General features: G+C 35.4%; 2 pseudogenes; both read right to left on the bottom strand.

The window, feature by feature from the left end:
- Positions 1–3484: 3484 nt before the first annotated feature.
- LOC127446402 (twitchin-like) lies at positions 3485–4203 on the bottom strand (annotated as a pseudogene).
- Positions 4204–5863: 1660 nt separating this feature from the next.
- Positions 5864–10358, bottom strand: LOC127446401 (immunoglobulin-like and fibronectin type III domain-containing protein 1; annotated as a pseudogene).
- Positions 10359–24188: the final 13830 nt, after the last annotated feature.

Below are 24188 nucleotides of genomic sequence, written 5' to 3'. Positions count from 1 at the left end.
ATGTTTTTGTCGTGTTTCCGTTTATTGCCTCATCAAAAACATAAACAGAATATGGGAAATGGCATGTTGTTACTTACAGCAGATGATCCCTATTAAAACCAGCGTAACAAGGTGCAGCGATGTCGAAATAATCTTACAGTGCAACATAAGCTGGCTTGCAACACTAGTGTGGATCTCACTGTCAGAAACATTGTGTGTGTGTGCACGCGCAATGCCGCTTGAGACTGCCGAGTCCCTGCCTGAAGTAGAGAAGCGGCAGGCTTTCAGAGATTCTCAGCTACAAGCAAACAGACCTTGATAAATTATCGGTGAAAACATAACAGTGGAGCGCCTTTATGATTGGAAGTCTGTGGTTATATCAAATAATTAGTGTAGAATTAAATATGTCTTCTACCTGACTAAGGTTTATCCCCCTTCTCTTTCCACTGTCCTGTACATTAAAGGCAACACAAATAAAAAAGACCTCTAACAAATGGCATGTAACCAATTACAGTTGAGGGTTTCGCCGGGAAATTTCCACTGTTTACAAGAACAGCAGGAGGAAGTATCAAAGAGGGCTACTAAAGGAAATCAAAGAGGGCTATCTGATGGTCCTTTAATCATGGATGAGATTGTGTTGCATTAATTCCATTAGGGCAAAGTGTTATGGGAAAAAGAGTTGAGACCACGAGATGAGCTTTGATATGTGTGTATTCTTGGAATGGAGTCTGGAAACTGCATTTGTGAGGTGTAGAATTTATAAGATCATCTGAATGGAAAGCAGTTGTGGTTAAATTTACGTATATGTTTCACACCAGTCTAAATTTTCAGATAAGGAGATAGTTTTCAGATAGATTTTGATGCAGGGCTGTAATTTGATTGGTTGCTGAGGGGGACTTAGCAGCTGGATGTGATGGAAATGTAGAGTCTCTTAAGCTCTTGGAGCTGATTTGATGCATGTTTAAGACTTCATAAGTGATCAATTTGTTAAGCAATTAGTCTAAGACATCATTTTCTCAGGAGAAGAATCTGAGAAGCAGATGTTTTTGCCCTCCATTAATTCTCACTTTTGTCAAGAAGAAACAGAGACCTCATTTACAATGAGGTATTTAAAATGAGAGGTCATCTAATCATAAACCTCTTGTTTTCTAAGTTAAGGTACACAACAATCATAACCATTTACACATGAATATGTCCTCTCTCTGGTTCAAACCCTATTCAATTGTATGTTTAATTGTAACTTATAGACGGACAGTAATTACAATCAAAGTTTTACGGTTCACATTTAATACTTTCAGTGAGTTTACCAGCTGCACAGCTCTTGGCATTTATGTTACCTTGGCTATGTTCACAATTGATCCTTTTACCTCAACAACTAATAAAAAAAAAAAAAAAAAAAAAAAAAAATGTACCTTGAATCGGTTCATTGACTGGGTTCTGAGTCACCCACTGGTTGGTATCTTTCTTGCATTTCTCCATTTGGTAACCTACAATTTTGGTTCCTCCATCTTTCTCTGGTGGTGTCCACGTTAGGTTGATACATTTTTTTAAAACCCTGACCACCTCAGAAGGGGATGACGGGCCAGGGAAAACTGTTATATAAAATGAAGTTCGGCCCACTTAGCAGTCAACAAAACGCAGAACATTTAGTTACAGGGTTCCAATGGTCATGGACACCCTGAAAATATCAGGGAATTTTAAAATTTGGATTTTCAGGCTTGGAAAAGTAATCAAAAAGCCATTGAAATTTTGATTATAATGAACATATAGTGGACATTTTCTAGTTTTCCTCTGCTCTAAATATATCTCAAAAGCTAAATATTTCTATTGTGTAGAGTAAAACTTGCTTGCAAGCCACTGTTATGTGAATCAGCATTCTGAATTTGCCCCCGTCTGCTACTGATTGAACATATTTCATTTGTTGAGTCAATGTTGTTGTGTCGGGCTGGACAAGGCACTCAAAACATACATACATGTTTATAGTGCCATAGAGACATAGGGGGAAATTCACTAAGAATGAATGTAAATGCGCTATTATTAAGCATGCACTCTCTGCATTGGTTAAGCACCCCATTCACTAAAGGAATTATGCAGATCAGGAAACAGCGCAAACACACCAGCAAAATCTATGCTGAGTGCAATTTGCATGTACAATTCTGATCTTGCGGGCCTATTCTGAGCGCTATATAATGGAGGATGCAGCAGGCCACATGATCTGACACACTCTGCCAAGACTGTACAACACCACTGCACTACTATTATGAGCCTAATTTACATAATAAGGCTTGTTTGCGCAGAAAGAAATGACAATCACTTAATTTACATACTGAAGATGCGTTGGTTGTGTTTGATTAAACAAGATTGCTGCTGGTTAGTGAATAAGTCTCAGGTTTGTTTGGTGAAATGCCATGCGCAAAAGTGGCGCAACTGTTTAGTGAATTTGCTCTACAGTGTTTCCATAAAATTAAAGGGATAGTTCACCCAAAAATTTTAATTCTCTCATAATTTACTCACCCTCATTTCATCTAAGATGTGTATGATTTTCTTTCTTCTGCAGAACACAAACGAAGATTTTTAGGAGAATATCTCTGATCAGTAGATCCATACAATGCAAGTGAATGGTGGTCAGGTCTTTGAAGCTCCAAAAAGCAGATAAAGTCAGCATAAACATAATCCATCAGTGGTTTAATCAGTGTTTTCTGAAGCGATCCAGTAGGGTGAGAACGGACCAATATGTAACTCCTTTTACACTGTACATCTTGACAGCAGTCTCCTTGGCGATCATGATTTCGTGATTACACTTCCTATAGTGCCATTTAGCGCTCTGCGCATGTGACAAGCACTCTGAAGTGGAATCGAGCTTTAAATCATGATTGTGCCTAGATACTGCAATGGCAAGATGTACAGTGAAAAAGGAGTTATATTTTGGTCTGTTCTCACCCAAAGCCAACTGAATCACTTCAGAAGAAATTGATTAAAACAGTGGAGTCATATGGATCACTTTTATACTGACTTTAGCTCATTTTAGGAGCTTCAAAGGCCTGATCACCACAGAAATGTAGAGAGATATACACAGCTGAGATATTCTTCTAAAAATCTTTATTTGTGTTCAGCAGAAGAAAGAAAGTTATTCACATCTGGGATGGCATAAGAGTGAGCAGATGATGAGAGAATTTTCCTTTTTCGATGAACTATCCCTTTAACCTATGAATGGCTTACTTATAGTTGTCTCTGCATATTAACCTGGGATAGGAGACAGTATTTTAAAACAGAAAAAGTTTACTAATTTCATCTTTAAGGTCTCTGACCAGGACTATATAATTAAAGGGTAGTTCATCCAAAAATGAAATTATTATTATATTTGTTGTATAGAAAAAAAGCTGCATATAAATATTTAAAAAATATATATTTTGTGTTTTAATAGCAGCATACAGGTTTGCAATGACATGAGTGTGAGTAAATAATGATAGAATTTTCATTTTTGGATTAATTATTTCTTAAATGTTTATGAATGATCAGCACCCATGCTGATTCTCAGAGCTCCAGTCATGATGTTTTCCATCTCTAAAGGATCACTGATGCCCTCAGGGTTCTCCGCATAGATTCTGTAGATCCATGTGACACATTTCTGTCTCTAAAGGACAGACAGTCGGCTGAACCATCCCACATCTTCTTCCACATATTCTTCCCTACCTGCAGCTGATGCTCAACTATGTAGTTTGTCACTTCTGAGCCACCAGTGTCACTTTGTGGATTCCATTTGAGTTCAGAGACAGAAGAATGGTAATTTAATGGTAATATATGAGTAATGATTTATAAGTAACACTAATGAATATTTATTTCAGGATACATTCAATATAGAATACAAATGAGTGAAACATACAAAGCACAATAAACACAGACAAGGTCTCTGCGGTACCAAAAGGGTTTTAAAGCTGTATATTGATTTCCCCAGAGTCGGATCACAGGCAGTCTTTTATCTGAAGATGGCTGTGGTTTAGTTACTTTGCTACTTTTATGCTGCCACCATCAAAAAGCAAGCTCAGAGCAATCCTTAAAGAAGTTTTATCTCCAGTCAATCTTGTGGTTGGAGTGACATTTGTAAGGAAGCAATTTAACCACCACAGGTATTCAAAATTTTTGCAAGTCATCATGGTCAAATTTAGGAAGATCTGCAGTATTTTGAGATATTTTCAACACAGATTCAAGATTACCCAAATACATTTTTGGACCTTATGTAGAAAAAAATGGACATTAATAGCCAAAAATCATCAGACTTTGGAATTTCAAACCTTTAGTATATTATAGCCTAGTTAAATGAAAATAAAATATAAATACCTCTAAATGTCACCATGGCTTCAGTCTTGCATTCACTCCCTTTAAACCTATACTGGCCGAGTCTGAATCCTAACAACTTTGTACTGTTAACTCTTGTGTCCCACCATCCTTTGATATCATCTCTCCATCTTTGGAGGACAGCTAGTAAAAGCTAGTAAAAGTGAATGAGTAAATTTTATAGCAATAACTTACATCAATCTATGCATTTGGCAGACAGTTTTCTCTAAAGTGTTTAACTTTTCAATTAAGGTATACACTGGATATTCAGCTCTTTGGAATTTGAACTTGCAACCTTTGGATTCTTAGCACCATTTTCTACCATTTGATCTACAAAAACACTTATAATTTATATAATAACTTATAATCATCATAATAAACAATTGCCACACCTTCTCCCCATCCTTCGACCAGACACCACCAACTTTGTTGTCACTCATCTTGTAGACAAGTTCTGCTAGTTCACCTCTGACAGTATATACATCTCACAGTTCGCTGGTATAGCAAACTTGATCATGTCGAAAATATGCAACCAGTTATACAAAAAGTAGTAAACAATAGCTGTGTCTATGGCACCAAGCACAGAAATAACAAAATAACAACCATGAAAAATTATGCAAGTTTGCAGAATTACAGCTTGCTACTAGTTAATCACAGAGTTACCAAAATGAAGCTAATGAATACAGCTGGATAGATCAATTATACTTGAGTAATAAATCACTTGCCTAAACTGCCTAAATAACTTCCCCTGCCCAGTAAGGGCCATTAATATTGTCAGTGGCATCTCTGGCGAATAATTGCTTTATTGTCTCCCTCAGCCTTATCATGTTCTGCTATTTCATTCATAGAGTGCCACACTGTGGCTAAACATGAATATGGCACTGAAATAACAACAGCACTTCACTTGCTCATATTAATTAAAGCCAATGTATTAAATATAAGTTGTAGGGCTTTTGTAGTTGAACAGTCACTGTTTCTCATGCAGTATTTATTACACCACCAAATCTCACCGTTCGAGTCTCCAGACCTTCATCAGAAACTGTAGTCACACCTTCAATTTTTGACACTTTCACTCCTGCAAATTCTAACAGTTATTATAAAGCATTCACCTGAAATGTGTGAATTTATATACTCTTACACTGCCAGCCAAAAGTTGAGACACAATCAACTGAATTTTTGTTCATGATCTTAAAAATATTTTGATATATTTGAAATTAGTTTTGTAGACAAATATAACTGGTGCATAGCTGCTAATGAAAATAAACCACATTAATAATACTAATACTAATACTAATAAAGTAAAAACATGTTAATAGTATCTTTCTTTAACAGAATATTAAATAGTGCATCAAACTGGGTTTCCCTATTGAAATTTTTCATGTGGTTCTCCTACCTTACCACTAATAGAACTAAAATACCCAAAATTATATAACTGAATTGAAACAGTGATAAACTATAAGATTGAAATAAATATTTATTTCTCTACAAAAAAGAACAAGTAAAATACTTTTTGGCATGATGATAGTGATGTCATATTTCTCTCCCTGATCTAACTGATTGTTCTGAAGCGTTTAGAGAGAACACACTCAAAACTGGCATCCTCTCTTTCCACGGCTTTAACATCCTTTAACTTCAACAGAAAATCCACCACTGGAACTACAACGGTTTCAGTTAGTTGGTTATCTGTTCATTTGTCTCTCATTTTATGTCATGAACTACATAAAGTTGACCTCAACTCACTCTTGAATTCAGTGGAGAACACACTGACATCCTCAACGTCTAACTGGTAAAGACTAGCATAATCTGGGAGAAAGTCCCTGATTGTGAAGATGTACTGGATTTCTTGCCTATTTGATTCAGGTTGTGTTTCATTTCCATAATGAGATCTTGAGAATAGGGATTTATCTCACCATCCTGAGGGATAAACCAAGCTTATCAATCAGATAAGGAATAGTTCAACCAAAAATCTTCATGCAGCTTTTTTTCCTATACTACAATACATTAATTCATAGTGACCATGTTTGTCAAGTTTAAAAAAAGGACAAAAAAGCACTGTAAAACAGCATAAAAGTATTTCATAAAATCATTCGTATTCACTTAAAATTGTACCCCCCACTGTCCTTAAATCAAATATGATGCTTATGGTTGGAAATCAATAACATCAAACATCATTGGTTGTCTTGTGTCTCTTGACCAGATGGAATAAGCTGGACAGACATGGTCCCTAAGAAGAGTTGTTTTATGTAAAAGTGCTGCTCCAAAATTGTACTTTTGTGTTCAATGGGAAAAATATCAACAAAAGGGATTTGGAACGACATGTGGATAATGACATAATTTTCATAAATGGATGAACTATCCCTTTCTGAATAAACTTGTTTTGAAATCATCTTGATACATGAGCTCAGATGTGCTATAATAACCAGTCAATTTACCTTGTAGATGAAAATCCTACTTCTGGGGTCTAGAAGGTTCAGGTCAAGTTCAAAGGAGGCAGTGCCATCAGGATTCACATCAGTGTGTTTGCGGTTGGAAATGCTTTTGATAAACTGCTGCGAAAGATTCTTTTCAAGAAAGGCTTTTATAATATCATTTCACATAGCAAATGTAACCCCCAAAACAAATCAAAACCACCATTAACATTCTAGTGTACCTTGGCTTGCTCTTCTCGCTTTCTTTTCATCTCATTCAGTTTCTTCAACATCTAGAGGAAGTTTGTCACTCTGTATTCTGCACAGATGCGCTCATAATCTTTCTTGTCAGCGCTCAGCAGAATCTCCCAGAACTTTGGGTCAATTTTACCATCATTCTTTGCTTCAGTTTTAGGATGAATTTTACTGCAGGGTTGAAAGGTAATTCACAGTTGATTAAAGGAAGAACATAGCTATAGGTTACAGGGTGTATTTTAGGAAAGGGTTGAGAAGGATATCAAATTTTTAAAGCTAATTTCCTACCATTTTTACCACCAAACTTTATTAAAGCTTTGGGGGAACACATGTCTCCCTACCTGTCTGAAATCTCAACAGTTCATATTTTGGAATAAAATAATCAAATGCAGCATTGTCCACGAATTGGTCACGAGGATTGCCTGAAATGAATTTCTCTTTAAAGCTACATTTACATCATAAGATTTGCAACACCTTTTTCTTTTTAGTCTTGAGCTAATTTGGATTAGTTACAGCTGAAAAAATAAATAAATAAGGTAAAAAACCAAATTGCTGATATTATATTTGCTTTCTTTTGAATTTCCTATTATTGAGTTTCAGAATGATTGTACTCATAGTCCTCTTGCTTTGCAAATTGTATATACAGTACTGTGCAAATGTCTAAGGCACATAAGATGTTTCACAAAACCATTTGTCTTAAGATGGTTATTTCCTTTTGCGAATAGAATAGAATAGAATAGAATAGAATAGAATAGAATAGAAGAACAGGGAGCCCACCCACTGATGGCATGGCCCCCACAGAGCCCCCTACTATACATCGAGTCAGTCTGGGATTTCATGAAAAGACAGAAGCAATTATGACAGCCTAAATAGATAAACAAACTGAGGTGAATTCTCCAAGAAGCTTGGAACATCCTATCTGCCAATAACCAAGAAAAACTGTGTCCAGGTGTACTTAGGAGAATTGGTGCTGTTTTGAAGGCAAATGTTGATTTTTTTTTTTTATGTTTACTGGATTATTATGAAGTTACTTAATAAATGAAAACTATTTATGGCATTATTTTTAAAGACATCATCACTATGCAACATTTTTCAAATGTGCCTAAAACTTTTGTACAGCACTGTATGTTACAAATATTTGGATTGCTACATTACAAACTGTTATGAATTTCTACAGTGGCCCCCAAAAAGTATTTGGACACTTAAACCATGCTTAAAAATGCATGAATGCCTTGGGTTTTAACAAAATATCAAACCAAGTGTATTGCACAGAATGCACAAATACACTTTTCAAGCAAAAATTTCACTAAATGGCATGTGCAAGTGAAGTTATTTTTTAAGGTCTAGCATCATTAGTTGTCAGATGCCACTTGGCTTGATATTTTGTTATCTAATCCAATGAAATTCATACTTTTTAAAGTGTGACTTATTGTAAGTGTCCTAATGTGTCTAAATACTTTTTGGGTCACTGTATGTTAAGAATGGAAAAGGCCAAATTTTCCTATCTTCATTTACATTCAGGACATTTAGTGACCATTGCCTCTCCAAATTCATTAGTAGAAAAAAAAAAAACATTTGTAGGTGTCAGCTTGATTGGGGGAAACAGGACAGAAAGTAGAGCATGGATTATTAGGAATATAATATCTGGAACATCCTCAGACAATAAAAACTCAAGAACTGGGATCACATTTGGTTTGATACTTCTTTGGCTCTGAAACTTCACCATCATTTCTGGCCTATGTTGCAGTAGGGACTGGATCCTCTACAATGGCCTTGAGAACCGCTAGTTTACCTGTACAGTAAGAAATAGAAACTCTCTATGAAATATATCATACAAATATACACTGGCAGCCAAAAGTTTGGAATAATGTACAGATTTAGCTGTTTCAGAAGAAAATTGGTGTTTTAATTCACCAAAGTGGCATTCAACTGATCACAAAGTATAGTCAGGACATTACTGATGTAAAAAACAGCACCATCACTATTTGATAAAAGTAATTTTTGATCAAATCTAGACAGGCCCCATTTCCAGCAGCCTTCACTCCAACACCTTATCCTTGAGTAATCATGCTAAATTGCTAATTTGGTACTAGAAAATCACTTGCAGTTATATCAAACACAGTTGAAAGCTATTTGGTTCATTAAATGAAGCTTAATATTGTCTTTGTGTTTGTTTTTGAGTTGCCACAGTATGCAATAGACTGACATGTCTTAAGGTCAATATTAGGCCAAAAAGGCAAAAATGAAACAGCTTTCTCTAGAAACTCATCAATCAATCATTGCTCTGAGGAAGGCTATACAATGCTTGAAACTGCCAAAAAAACTAAAGATTTCATACAAAGGTGTACACTACAGTCTTCAAAGACAAAGGACAACTAGCTCTAACAAGGACAGAAAGAGATGTGGAAGGACCAGATGCACAACTAAACAAGAGGATTAGTACATCAGAGTCTCTAGTTTGAGAAATAGATGCCTCACATGTCCTCAGCTGAGAGCTTCATTGAATTCTACCCGCTCAACACCAGTTTCATGTACAACAGTAAAGAGAAGACTGAAGGGTGCAGGCATTGTGGGAAGAATTGCAATGAAAAAGCCACTTTTGGAACAGAAAATCAAAAAGAAAAGGTTTAAGTGGACACAGAATCACAGACATTGGACAACATGTAATTGGAAAAGAGTGTTATGGATCTTAACCCCATTTTAAGATCAGCATTGTGAACTGTAAAGTGTGAGAGAAGTGCGCAAAAAGACTACAGGAAGCGTGGGGTGATATGTCACCTGAGTATCTGGACAAACTGACAGCTAGAATGCCAAGGATCTGGAAAGCTGTCATTGCTGCATGTGAAGGATTTTTTGATGAGAACATTTTTTTTCAAATTGTAATATGTCCTGACTATACATTGTGATCAGTTGAATGCCACTTTGGTGAATAAAAGTACCATTTCTTTCCATAAGAGCAAAATCTGTACATTATTCCAAACTTTTGGCCGCCAGTGTATAATCAAACGAAAAACATATACACAGAAAGTGTTTAACCTCTAGAATGGTGAGAGCAATAGGTTTGTGAGTGAAATCAGTGTGACTCTTTCCCTCTGGGAGTTCCTCCAGAAACAGCGTGATCATCACTCCAGACTCTTTGGATTTCTTTTTAATGCCCACTAATGACACAAAATGACAAAATATCAACACACTCTGAGTTTTTACATGTTTGAATGTTACTAAATGTATCTGTATAAAAAAGAAAACTCCCTCATACTGGTCATATTACATCCACCATTATAAATATGATTTCTTTGTCAGCAATCATTTAGTGCACAACAGCTGTACTGGTACACAGATACTGGTTTTATTGTTTTAAATAAATTCATTACCTTTCCACATTGTGGTCTGATCAGCCACTTTAGATTTCTTTCACATTTTGCTTACAATCTTTCCTTTGGAGTCAGATTAAGAAAGAAAGAAAGACACATTTAATGCTGATGTCTGTAACTTCTGTGCTAATAACGTCACCAAATGGAACTGCATAAAAAAAATAAAAAAATAAAAAATAAAAAAAATACAAAAAAAGGTTTCCTGAAAACTCCAACCATCTGATAGATAATCCTGACCCAAACTCATGCCATTGCTTGAGCTACAGTTGCTATACCGGGCTGGTTAGAATACTCAAACATGCAGAGCAATTTTTGAAAACACCAAGTCACTGCACATTAAGCTGGTACATGATAGCTGTGCAGTATGTGTAAACCTCACTCCCCTGGCCTCAAGAGGCGCACTAGCGATGGACACTAGAGGCTGTAGCCTTTAGCCTCCTCGTTAGCGCACCGCCTCCCATACCGGAGACACAGGCTCGAATCCTGCTCAGAGCGAGTTGAACAGGACCGGTTACTGTGGTGACATGACCTAGATGGGAGTGAGGTTTAGGGGGGTGAGTGTAATGTTAGCCAGATGGTATGTGCTGTGCAGTGTGTAAACCTCACTCCCCTGGCCTCAAGAGGCGCATTAGTGACTGACACTAGAGGCTGTAGCCTTTAGCTTCCTCGTTAGCGCGCCCACCTGCCATGCCGGAAATGTCGGTTTGAATCTCGCTCAGAGCGGGTTGAGCAGTACTGGTTACACTGGGATAGGAGAATTCATTTTTTTTTTTTTTTTTTTTTTCAAAAATGTTTCAGCTTTAAAAAAAGTCTTTAATTGAATTTGAAAAAAAAATAAAATAAAAAATAATTACAGTCTTAAGTTGGTGATAATAGGTAAAAGACTCAAAAAGTGGTGAAAAGTGAGAGGTGTTGAGAAAACAATGTGCTTTTTTTTTTATTTTGTTTGAACTGTGATCGTCAACACATTACATTACATAACCTATAGGGGTTGTCACATACTCAAGGCTGGTGGTACAAAGTTTTGGGTCATCTATCTAAACTATTGTTGTAAATGGTTTAGACCTTTGTTTATTTCTCAAGCAATGATAAATTGTGTTTTACATTTGCATTTTCAAATAACCACCGTACTTATACTGACCATTGATGGATAGGGATCTGCCTGGTGACAAGGAAAAAATTGGTCTCTTCATCGAAAGTATGTCCTGTCATTTTTGAAACACTACCACTGTCAAACCAGAAATTGGTTTGCAGGATAGTAGTGCTGCTTCAATGTAGAAATTGTTTGGGTGGAGTCAACATAGATATTGATAGAATTTTTTTTGAAGCCATCTGTCAAGAGCATTTGTAGTCACTGGAAATATTGTAAAGCATGGAATATTGCTCTCTTTGTGCAAGAAGATGAACAGGTTTTGCACCTTTTTGAAAACACTATATGATTTGATTAATTCGTAACACTTTACAGTAAGGTTCCATTTGTTAACATTAGTTAAGAACATTAGTTAACATGAATTAACAATTAACAATACTTTTACAGCATTTAATAATCTTGCTTAAAGTTAATTTAACATTTAGAATGTAACCTTATTGTAAAGTGTTACAGATTAATTTGATAAACCTCAATTCGATTTAACCTCAATTTTGCCATGTTGAACAAGTGTTATTATCATTTACGAAAACTAAAATTAAATCTACATGGAATCATTTTCTTTAACTGAAATAAAACATTATTATTATTATTATTATTATTATTATTAATTTTATTTTTTATTTTTTTTGCCTGTGATCACCATGCCTTTTCAATGTATGGAAAAGAGAAGCTGGCATTTTGATAATGATAACGTCAAATGATTTCAGTGACATGGGGGTGGGCAGATGTGCAACTCGATTGGATTGACCAAATTTAGACATTAATGCGTGATTTCTGCCACACCGTTTTAGACAACCCAAAGTCACAGTTTGAAAGTCACATTCAAAATCCACTTGGCACAATAAACCTTGGTATGGCCATGACACAAGTGGTTCTGAAATCTATTTATAATGCAAAGTGTTTTCTGTAGGCTTTCCGAGTGATTTTATGCCTCAAACTTGTTCATCAAGCAGGTAAATATGGGGGCTAATCTTAATACCATAACCACAAAACATGCCCTCTGTACCTCCACTAATCAAGTTCTCAGTCTATAAATCATTCACCTTTAAACCTCTGCATTTCAAGATTCTCTCCAGATCACTTGATCACTAAGGTCTCAGCATAAATTTAAAGTATCACATCTGTTGACAATATTTTTCTAGCACCTTCCATGTAGTTACAAACCCCTGCTGTGCTGATGATTCATTGAAATATCATCTGTCTTTTGAACAGGGTCCAAATTCACTCTCAAGGTGCAAATCTCAGCATGACTGAAGTGCGACCACTAGTTTGGCCAGACAGTGTATGGCAGTAATTCTCAACCATGGGTACATGCACCCCAGGGAGTACTTAAGCAGGTTCCAGGGGGTGGATGCAAAGATTTAGAATTTGCCTGGTCAAACTTATAAAAACGTTAAAAAAAATTCAGACCCAACTGTTCAAACTGATGTTTTTGTATCATTTCAATCATGGTCACCTTTTGCTCTAGCGCTACCGATAGTGTAATACTAGAAATTATATGTTTACATCAAGGCAGTATCTAGGTAAGATTATGTTTTCATAAAGGCAGTATCCAAATCTGAAGACATTCGTCGCAGACAACAGCGTAAAAACAGGAAAGGATGGCATAAGCAATATGTTTTGTTTTTTTTTGGTTTTTTTTCACAGCCAGGGGCAGACTGGCCATAGGTAGAACCGGGACTTTTCCTGGTGGGCCGGCCGCGACACGGGGTTGATACAGCTGAAACAGGCCGCTGCGTTATGCCGAATGGGCCACGAATGGCTGAAGAGTGCTACAAAATGGTGCCGCGATATGCAGAAAATGACAGTTTGTTTGTTTTCCACCTACAGTATTGACTGCTTTTAGTTGATTCGTAATAATGCCCATTTTAATAATATCAATGCTAATATCCAATATAATATTAAGTTTAAGAAATGCAGGTTTGGTGTTGATGAAGGGGCACTTGACCCTTTTTGATGGAATTTTGGGGGTGTATAAGACAAACAAAGTCTTCATAACAGTTAAAAAGCTATCCATTACCTGGTGGTGTGATATACAGTATTTTTGAACAAGGCTCTGAGCCAGGTGACATTTGTGAGTGACATTTAATTAAACAGGCGCCCTGTCTGACTCTCATCATTTGTGTTGTCCCCAATGAAGGGAGAAGTCAGCAGGTGTCATTCATATTTTGGCCTGAGTATTAAATGGAGTTCAACACATATCACTGTGTTGTGCAATGCTGACAGGTTTTGAGTGATCTCTGATCTTGCTGAGTGCATCCTCTGAAACGTAGGTCAGAAAAGCAAATGAGACTTTGTTCAACTCTTCAAGCAATGTGGAAATTTCTATTTAGAGAGTTGTTGCGGGCAGTATGCCGCTTTGTCCTGAGAGAGTCATGAGTGCTTTAATTTTTTAAACATTTGCTCTTATATTGACAACACGGTAGAAAGCTGAAAAGTAGTTTATGAAAAACCTATAGCTTTCTTTTGTTTATGAAAAAATAAACTGGGTTAAACTATTCCTGTGGTCAAAGAGATATATTAATTTTTGTATGGAAGTGTATCGTATGTGTATTTTTTAATTATTATTTCTGTTTTCTTTATTCTTTTTTGGGTGGTGGTAGTAAGGAATTTTTCTGAAAGAAAAGGAAAAAAGAAAAAACACCTTAAATCAGCCAAGTTTGGTTGACCAGCTAAACCAACTGTAGATCACCTTGACCAGACTGAAAAAAAAAAAAAAAAAACAAAAAAAAAAACAACTAAGACTAGCAAACCAACTTAAACTGTATGGTTTAAGCAGTTTTTTCAGCAAAATGAAATCATAAGTAAAACTATAAATAAAAATATTTGTTTATCTACAGCTATATCTCAGTTTAAAAAATTACAGTAGTTGTTTTACATGCTAGACTGGTACACTTTCCATCACACTCCTTAACCCTGCTTTTGACCTATCAGGAATATCTAATAAAGATATATTAAGATTTTGATTTATGCATCTCAAGTATTATAAAATGTCCTTGTATGTGTGGCATTATAGGATTCCCTAGGCTGGCCGTTTTGGTCTTACAGCAGGTTATGCAGTCATTTGATAGGTCACATGCCACATATAAACATGATCGTCCCACCGTAAATACCATTATGCTCTAATAAATCACTATGTGATTTATTTGCACTTTCTGCTTTTCCTTGACTGCTCGGAAAGACTGACTTAGAGGTGCCCTTAAAAAACATTTGTAAGTAGATGCAAAAATTAATCTCTCTCTCTCTCTCTCTCTCTCTCTCTCTCTCAAAAAAAAAAGAAAAACATTCCTCTAAATCCTTCTCTAAATCTTAGCAACTCTGCATCTCTTTTCGCATACTGAACTTGCTATGCAGAAAGCTCTCGCATTATGGCATGAACTGAATATTTTATTAGAGTAATATCAATAATGGAAAAGTTGGGTAAGAGTGATATAAGATTATCTTTCTGAAGTTGTTTTACAGTGACTGTGGAGAAGATATTGTTTGGCTTGTTAATATAGTGTTAATCTTGGTTTTTATCAAACATACATGGTTACACATTTGGCTTCTGAATCCACCTGGACACAGTGCTAATCTGTAGTCCTCTGACAGAACACATTTGAGATCAGATGCCTGATGCAGTAGAGGTTAGTTTTTATGGGCCCACATGGACCGTTAAGCATGCTAATGTTAACCCCAATCACCTGCCACACATGCTCTTGGCTGGCCTTGGCAAGGACATTGGTTGCTTCCGAAAGTTAAGGCAGCTGCCTTGCTGCCTCACTGCACAGTCAGTCAGTGACTTCACAGGCAGCGTCTTATGCATGAAGGTACCTCGTAAGGACACTGGTTTCAGGCAGTCTGCCAAGGCACCATAATGACAGTCTAATAAGCTAAAACAAATTCAAGTGAGCTTTAGAGATAACCAAGCAAATATTTAGTAGCTATGATGCTTATTTCTCGATAGAAATTGATAAAAAAAATAAAATAACAAAAACTGGAAATTTATTAACGAATGTGATGCCTGGTGATGTTCAATACAAATATATTAACATTTGGTATAACTGACAGTTTTAACTGAAAATGTACCATTCAACGCAATATTTGCATGTGCTATGTATTTTTATGCTTATTAGAGTATCATGGAATTAGCAACATGTTAACGCTAAACTCAACAAAAGAGATGCCTAAGTAGGCAGTAGACAGCAAGACAGCTCACTTGTCTTTGGAACAGAGCCAAAATGTCTTAAAAAGACTTAAGGTGGTAAAAGTATTTCATGATTTTCAACTCCAAAGTGAGTTCGTTTGAATAATTTTAGCAACTGACTCCCGAATCCTTTGCTTGAGATTACAGAAAGATGATAAAAACAAAACGTAGTTTTTTTATTTTTTTAATTTTTTTACCAAAGTCATATATCAAGGACACCAACTAGTCTGAAAACACAAGTAAATACAATGTGCATATCTGAAGTTACAAACTGTAACAAGACAATTGCTCTTAACAGTCTCAACAGCTAAGATTAATTATTTATGGAACTGGACATTTACGAAGTTAATAATTGAATTTAATTAATATTAATTTGTTTAAAATATGCATAATACATCTTTTATAAATGTTAAAATTCTATGTACAATACATCATTGTTAAAGGAATGTTCCGGGTTCAATACAAGTCAAGCTCAATTGAAAGCATTTGTGGCATAACGTTGATTACCACAAAAATTGATTTCGACTTGTTCCTCCTTTTCTTTAAAAAAAGAAAAACAATCTGAGTTACAGTGAGGCACTTACGGAAGTGAATGGGGAAAATGGCCAATTTTGCGGGGGTTTAAACAGAAATTTTAAAGAGCACATATTATGGTTTTTAAACGTGCCTAATTTTATTTTAAAGGTCTCATACAATAGATTTACATACATCCAAGGTCAAAAAACACTTTAATTTGCTCATAATTTAAATTGCAGCATTACCTTTTTTCCCCAGTGTCAGAAACGACTCGTTCAATGATCCGTTCTAAGGGATTTATTCTAAACTCCTCATTTCAGAGAGCCTACTCTGCTCTGATTGGTCAAATGTCCCAGTCTGTTGTGACTGGTCCACCACTTAGTGTAGTGTTTGAGGGCGGGTCAAAGCTGATCGCGAGCAGCCAATGAAGACCAGAGGCGGGTTTTTTTTGTTACCAAATTACATAGGTTAGTACAGGAAGTAAGTGTGGAATAACTAAGGACTCTTTTCAGGTGTTCAGAATCGGTTCTTTCTTTTGGGAGTCAATAACTCCATTTGTCATGCACTTTGATTTTTGAAACTTTGCAGACTTTTTTACATTCACAAACAGCATATAACACACTACATGAAAGGTAATATTTGAAAAACCATAATAGGTGCTCTTTAAGCTTATAATTTTTAAAAGCACTTGCATTAATTCTTCTGTTAAAACTTGTGTGTCATTTGAGCAGTTAAGTAGTTTAAATCATAATATTTACAGTCATTTTAGGTTTTTAGGGTTTGTTGACATTACATCGTTTTCTGACATTACAATTTTTGTGGTAATCAACATTATGCCCAGTCCCAGTTCTACGGGGGTGCTTGAGGGTGCTAAGCACCCTCAAATGAAACTTAGCTTACTCTCAATTGTAGACCAGAGCAAACTGCTGCTCGTGGGTTGATTTATCATGAACGTTTTTTATTAGATCTTTCATTTATCTGGCTTCTGGACCTATCGCGCATCCACAAGCTTTTAATATGCTCAGGGTTGCCAGATAATATATGCAACACCCCAATCAGAGATTTATACGTGCACAAATTGGAAATTTTTCACCTTATGTCATACTTAATTTATGCAATCTGGCAATCATACATGTGAGTGCACACTCTTTCTCTGTAAAAAACAAACAAACAACAACTTAGCACTCAATAGTGCACGGAGGGGACATGCGAGTAAAACCAAGTGACAGAAGAATATATTTATTCTTTGTGTTATTTGTAAAATGCTGAAGTCCCTCACACCTGTATGTGAATGTTACTCTGGCAGTAATCATTTATCAGTGTCATGCAGCCTGTTTTATTCAGTGGTGTGCTGAATGGGGTGCCAAACATTGACAAGACCCACATCATGACCCATGAGCCTGTAAACAGGTTGATAATGTTCTGAGAATAAAACAAGTAAACGGGTCCACTTTGTGGCCAACATTATAATAAGCTTTTAGAATCTCTTTCCTGAATATTTTCTTTTACTTTTAAACCAGACTCCTGATATAGAATTTTAAATTGAATACAAAATTACCATTGCATTGAATTATGGTAAAATAATAAATTAATCATTTTATTCAGCCTTTATTCAGTTTTACCAACACATGATAGAAAGTATAGCAGCAAAACGTCAAGCAATCACAAAATGGTCCCATCAGTATACACTTCAGAAAATTGTGCATCATACATTGAGTGCATGTCTGGGCTTTAAAGATAAAATTATGCAGAACTTTTTATCTTCTATGTTCCATGTTCTACTTAATGGCTGATGTGGCCCCAGTACCAAATAATTGCACATCCCTGCTCAATTGAATATGTAAGACTAATACTGTAAATTGGCAAGCAGATTTTCTTGAATACCAGCAAACACACAAAAATCCTTGCATTTTGTGCATGCACAAACTGCTGCATCAAAACGTATAAACGTGTATGATTTTGCAAATCAGTATGTCCAAATCTGTCATTTTCAGCGACAGATCATGGGGAAAAAACCCCTGAAGCAATAAATTAAACAGTAAAATATTAAATGTACATTAAAAAACAAACTTGCGTTTACATTAAGTAGCATTTAAACATGATTTAATCTATTAAAAAAAAAAAGAAATTGTAATTATGATACATCTCCACTTTATACAGATCACCCCCACTATTTTCAGAAGCACCCTCAGTGATTTTAATCTGGAACCGGGCCTGATTATGCCTTTCTGTTGAGTTTAACTTGTATTGAACACGGAACATTCCTTTAATATTAAATATTTTTGAAATGTATATGATGATGATGATGATGATGATGTATTTAAATTGATTGCAGATTGAAGTCATGAAAAAAATAATACACACACTATCACAGCCTGATCTCATGTGGCTGTCTGTGGCTAAATTTTAGCAAAATGAAATTACATGTATTGCTGCAGTTTAGAGGAGAAATATCCACTGTGTGGCATTAAAAGCAAGTTAAATATTCTCCCCCCCCCCCAAAAAAAAAAAAAAAAAAAAAAAAATATATATATATATATATATATATATATATATATATATATATATATATATATATATATATATATATATATATATATTTTTTTTTGTTATATATATATATATTATTCAATGTTATATATATTATTATATATTATATATAAACAGTCTGATTGTCCAGGACAGTGTTTTTTTTTTTTTAATGCTCTATGGAATTTTAAATGGATAAAACCTCCCTCCCTTACTTAAACCTTTAACCAAAACCTAACCAATATTACAATAAAAAGCAAATATGAGGTGATAGAGCATTAACCTTAAAAACCTCATCTTCTTTTATAGTTTTAAATAAACAAAACCGACTTCCCTGCCTTAAATCCTACATCTAAACCTAACCGATAGTGTCATGAAAGCAAATGTGATGTGAACAAAACAGACACCCTTACCCTAAACCCCACACCTAGTTAAAAGATAGTTAAACATTTTCGGTACTTTTATTGATGACTCGATTCCTGTGCCCGGGTCTTCTGCGTTCAAAGTCCAACATTCTAGTAGTTGCATGACCGCACAACTTAGTCATACTTGAATAAGCTTGTAAACGTAGTTGATTATGTAATGTAAGTGTTAAAATGTGTCGTCTTTGAAATCATGCATTATAATAAAAGACAAAATGTTTCAGTCACGTAAGATAGTGTTGTGTGAGGAACAGAGCGAAAAATAAGCGGTTAATAAGAAGTGTTAATCTACCGTTTTACTCGTAATTTGAGTGAAAGTGGATAAAACTCTTTGTTGTTGTGCCTCTAGTGTTTATTTCACCAGAAAACATTTAGACATAGAACGAGGCACTTGAAACTCATTTTATCAAAATGTAGTTATAGTAGAATGATTCTATTAGACCAGGTTCCTCTATCTCCCTATTTACGTGACTGATCAAATTAACATGTACCTACTGTGCAAATCCACTATATATACAAACAGGTGATACATTTTGACTCATTCATTTATTAATGTTTAGATTTCATTGTTTTAGTTTTGCTTAGTTTCTGATTGTTAGTTGATAAAGTTCAAAACTTAACTTGCCTATTGTTGGCCGAGACTGCAAATGGCAAAACTTACAAACTAAGTTTGAGAGTAAAAGCAACATTGTTCCTGGACTCCTGCAAGTACTAAAGCTGCTTAAGATATTGACCAGCTGTCAAAACCAATTATTTTCCACAGTGACTTGGCAACAGTTATTAGCAATATACAGGGCAACAGTAGATTGGTAATTAATTTACCAAGAGCCAAATAAAGTCATCTCGCTAAGCTCTGCATAACAGTCTGATTGTCCAGGACAGTGTTTCATAAACCTAATAAATCCTTCAAGAATTTAATAGCATTGTCCCTTAACTCCCCCAGTAACTGCCAGGGAAGGTCACCACATTTAGTGAGATGGCTCCCCCTACAGGCAGGGGAGGAGAGCATACAGGAGCTTGGGTGTGATAAAATGTTTATTTCATATAGTAATGTAATTTTTAGAGTGCTAAAGTCTTATTTATACTTATCTGAGTGACATCAAAATAAAACATAAAAGAGAATCACGTAATGGAGCCACACATATCTTTGACCCATAAGTGACTCAATGCATAATGCTCAAATCAGTGCTTAAGCAATAGCATGCTTTAATCACAGGTTGAAAAAGAGATCAACAAGGTGTTTTGCTTGAAATAAAAGTTTGACAAGTCTAGGACTCAAGCATACACCTTCAGGCTGTATTTTGCACTTATGGCCGTAAAATGGCTCTTATACTCATGAATTGGGCAATTAAAAAGTGTGTTGTGCAATTCAGCTGTAATTATCAATGTAACCTAGCATTTTTCTCTAGTAAGTTATTCAGTACATTTATATAGATTTTATATACATGTATTCATGAAACACGAGCAGAAAAAAATGTGTGTAAATGAATCCATTCTTACGTAAATTGTTCCATTTAATCAAATGTGGCAAATCAATTTATGTGAAATTTAAACACAAATATCTTCTGCCTCTGTTTATGAATAAGGTCATAATTTATTGTACATTCCTCTTTCATATGAAAATAAATGTACAGTATATTGTTGTTTACATTGTCACAGGGTGTTATGTAAATGTAACATGTGTTCATATTAAGTTATATCACTTTTCTGCTATGTTCTGCTGTAACATGGATGGTTTATCATCTAAATTGAACTTTGTAGCTCATTTTTCACATCAAACAATAACTCAACAATGAGTCAGAATTTCACTGAAAGTGTAAACAGCATATACCAGTCCAGTTTTTCAATGGCAGCCAAACAAGGCAGTATGGATAGTTTTGCTTAGAGTATAATCAGGACATTAGATCATTTTATTCAATCCAGAAACCTTCAGTCACATCCTTCAACCAAAGCCTTTTTTTTTTTTTTTTCGCTGGTCTCATCAGTGGTTTCATAACAGGGCTATACAATGTTTTGTAAACCTCAAGGTTATTGCTGTTAAACTCTTGCTTTAAGTTTGTTTTTAACTGCCACTTTGGAGTCTCTCAGTGTTGGCAATTATAATGGCTCACATCCAAAAGGCTCATTTTATAATTTCATGAGAAAAGAGAGGTGCAATAAGTTATTTTTTAATTACCCGTCATAAATCAGATTTGGTGACGATGTCCAAGTTTTAGCAGAGTAGATTAGGGTTTACATTTAGGTATAGTGTATCAATCATCACAGCAAATCCAATATATTAATTTCATTAAGCTGTCCCTAAGATGCCAAGCACCAGGTTCACATAAGGACAGGTAAGATTAGCTGGAAACTCCTTCCAGTGAAACCAAATTTATTTGAATGAACCACAAGCTAGAGGCAGCAAAAAGTAGTGACAAGTGTTTTTAAGGTCCCCAGCAGGAAAACCGATACATTCTGATCACTGTCAGGAGAGGATGAACATCACTTTTGATAAAGGGCACCTTAGGGGCCAAAACTGGAGGATGGTTGGGGGAATATTTTACCTTCTGTATCCATATTTTTCTCATTCCAAGAATCAATATTTTTTGGATAGATTTTTCACATTAATATTTTTAGGAAAAGGAAACTTACTACCAGCAAATCCTTTTAAGGCAAGTGGAGTTGCTCGGAAGCTATATTCATAAAAGTCTAGGCATGTCATGCTAGTACAGCTGTGTACAACCCCTACCCCCCCACCCCCATTATTAATACCATGACCAATTGAAACATGGCTAAATGCTTTAAGCTGCAACCCCCACCCCCACCACCATGTTCTGCTGCTTTAGCTCAAATCACACAAAAAAGCACAAAGTATACTTCAGTCCGATGCGAACACTCTACAGAACGGGTGATGCAGCTTTCATCATCAGCATAGTGCTCGATCACTGAATGAACACAGCCTGATTTTTCTAAACGCACGTCTTTGCGCATTCACCTGGAATAATTTGCATTTAGTAGTGGGTCCACAAGGTGGCAAAACCCACATTTGAGCTGTTAAAGTCACGCAGAAGTGCTAGAAGTAGATGAAATCCACGGGAAACAACAGGAGTAGAATGTGAACAAAACAAAAACAATAGTGGATGTGCACTCAGGGGCGTAGCAAAAATGTTGTGTCCCGGGCACAAAACTATTTTAGGGCCCCCTGACCAATCTAAGTTTGTGGTGGGGAGAATATCCAGTATAAACATTTTAGATGGATATTTAACAGTGCTAATTCACAAAATGTTATTTTCAAATGCATATGTTATTTGAATCAAGCAAAATATTATATATATATATATATATATATATATATGTTTAAAAAAAAAGCCTACTAACAAAATAAATTATACATGTATACATTTATGAGTTTTCTTGTTGGCAAAGTCACCATAACATTTCTGAAATGAGAAGAGTGCAATGTTGTTCGGTCTATCCTGAGACATTTCTGCTCTCAGGTAGTTTTAGAAAGTCTTAACTTGCTAACTGATATTTACACAGGGTCCAAAATTAACTTAAAATTAGGGCTAGCCTGGGTATTGTTACAGGTTTCTAGATTAAAGGTATATTTTGGTTACAATTTCCATTTAACTTAAATATATAAAATAAATGATTTCTCAGTTCATGCTGTTAATTATGAAGAGACCTTGTAACCTTCTTGGTACAATTTGAAAATATTACTTTTACAAATTATATTTTGTCAGTTTTTCATCATATTGATTGCATTTTAGCTTTTGAAAAATGGTCAAATTCATTATATTCCATCAATAAATGTCTTGAAACTACATTTATTATTTTGCATATATATTTATTACATTTATTGTTTACATGCATAAATTGTTCCATTTACATTTATTTACATTGATACTCAGAACATCGGTACTGTCTCTTTAAATAGACAACGGTATCTGAGGATTTTGTTCCTCACATATTCTTTAAGCATCTGATTGTTGTTCACTGTTTAATGAAAAGCATGTAATGATGCAGTTGCTAATAATGTTACCTACCACCTGGTGAATATTTCCATTTTATTTTCTCGCCAAAAGCGTTTTTTCCCTCGCATTTGGCACATGCCAGGTGTTGATTTTGGACCATGTTTACATGAATATCAAACAAATATTCACAGCAGTAGCTACGTTGACAGGTATGGCTCACTTTTCTTCTGTAAAAAACTAATAAATTGTCTGCTACCTCCTGCTCTTTCTCTGCTCATTTTTCTTTTGAGTGTCCGATTTTGGATTCATTTCTGTAGATACATTAATGGACTAATGGCAAATTACATCATGACGTGTACTCAGTTTGGACCGCGCACCCACTTTCACTTTATAAGTGTGACCTGAGGACTGTGACTGGTTCATTAATAAATTATACTGTAGCAGCCACCAACACGGCTAAGGACAGTGTGATTATGTAAATGACAGTTGACCTCACTGTGGAAGAGTAGTTGTGATTAGCCATCTCCAAAATAAGGAATCAAGTTTTAATACTGTATGTATGTACTGTAATGTGCATACACAGTTAGAGCGATGGATATTTTAGGAAGGGTAAAATAAATGTCAGTACTTCCCACCAAGCACCAGACGTCATATGGATGTTGTTTTTTGGGCTAATTGTCGGCCCGTCATGGCCTTAAGTTAGCCCAAAAATAGTCGTTGAAAATCGGGCTTTCTTTTGTCTGATTTGGTCTAAATTTATCCCAAGATGGACGTCTGTTTCGGACCACATATAGCCCTAATACAGCCATCAAAATAAGATCACATTGCAACAAGTGGGGAATTATACCTCGATGAAAACGTGTGTTGTGTTGTGTACACTAAACCCAGTTTAGTCTTTCTGAACATTTTTGAACATAATTACTGCTGTTCAAAAACAGTATATACATACATATATATATGTATTTAAAATATGCCACACAAATAACTTGACGATACTGCGTTTTAATATAAAATGTATTATGAAATGTGGAACGTCGTTATGAAATATAAAATGTGACACGCACGCATGCGCACACACAGAGAG

The sequence above is a fragment of the Myxocyprinus asiaticus genome, chromosome 9 (assembly GCF_019703515.2).
Source record: "Myxocyprinus asiaticus isolate MX2 ecotype Aquarium Trade chromosome 9, UBuf_Myxa_2, whole genome shotgun sequence".
NCBI lineage: Eukaryota > Metazoa > Chordata > Actinopteri > Cypriniformes > Catostomidae > Myxocyprinus > Myxocyprinus asiaticus.
This window is presented reverse-complemented; position numbering and strand designations above follow the sequence as displayed.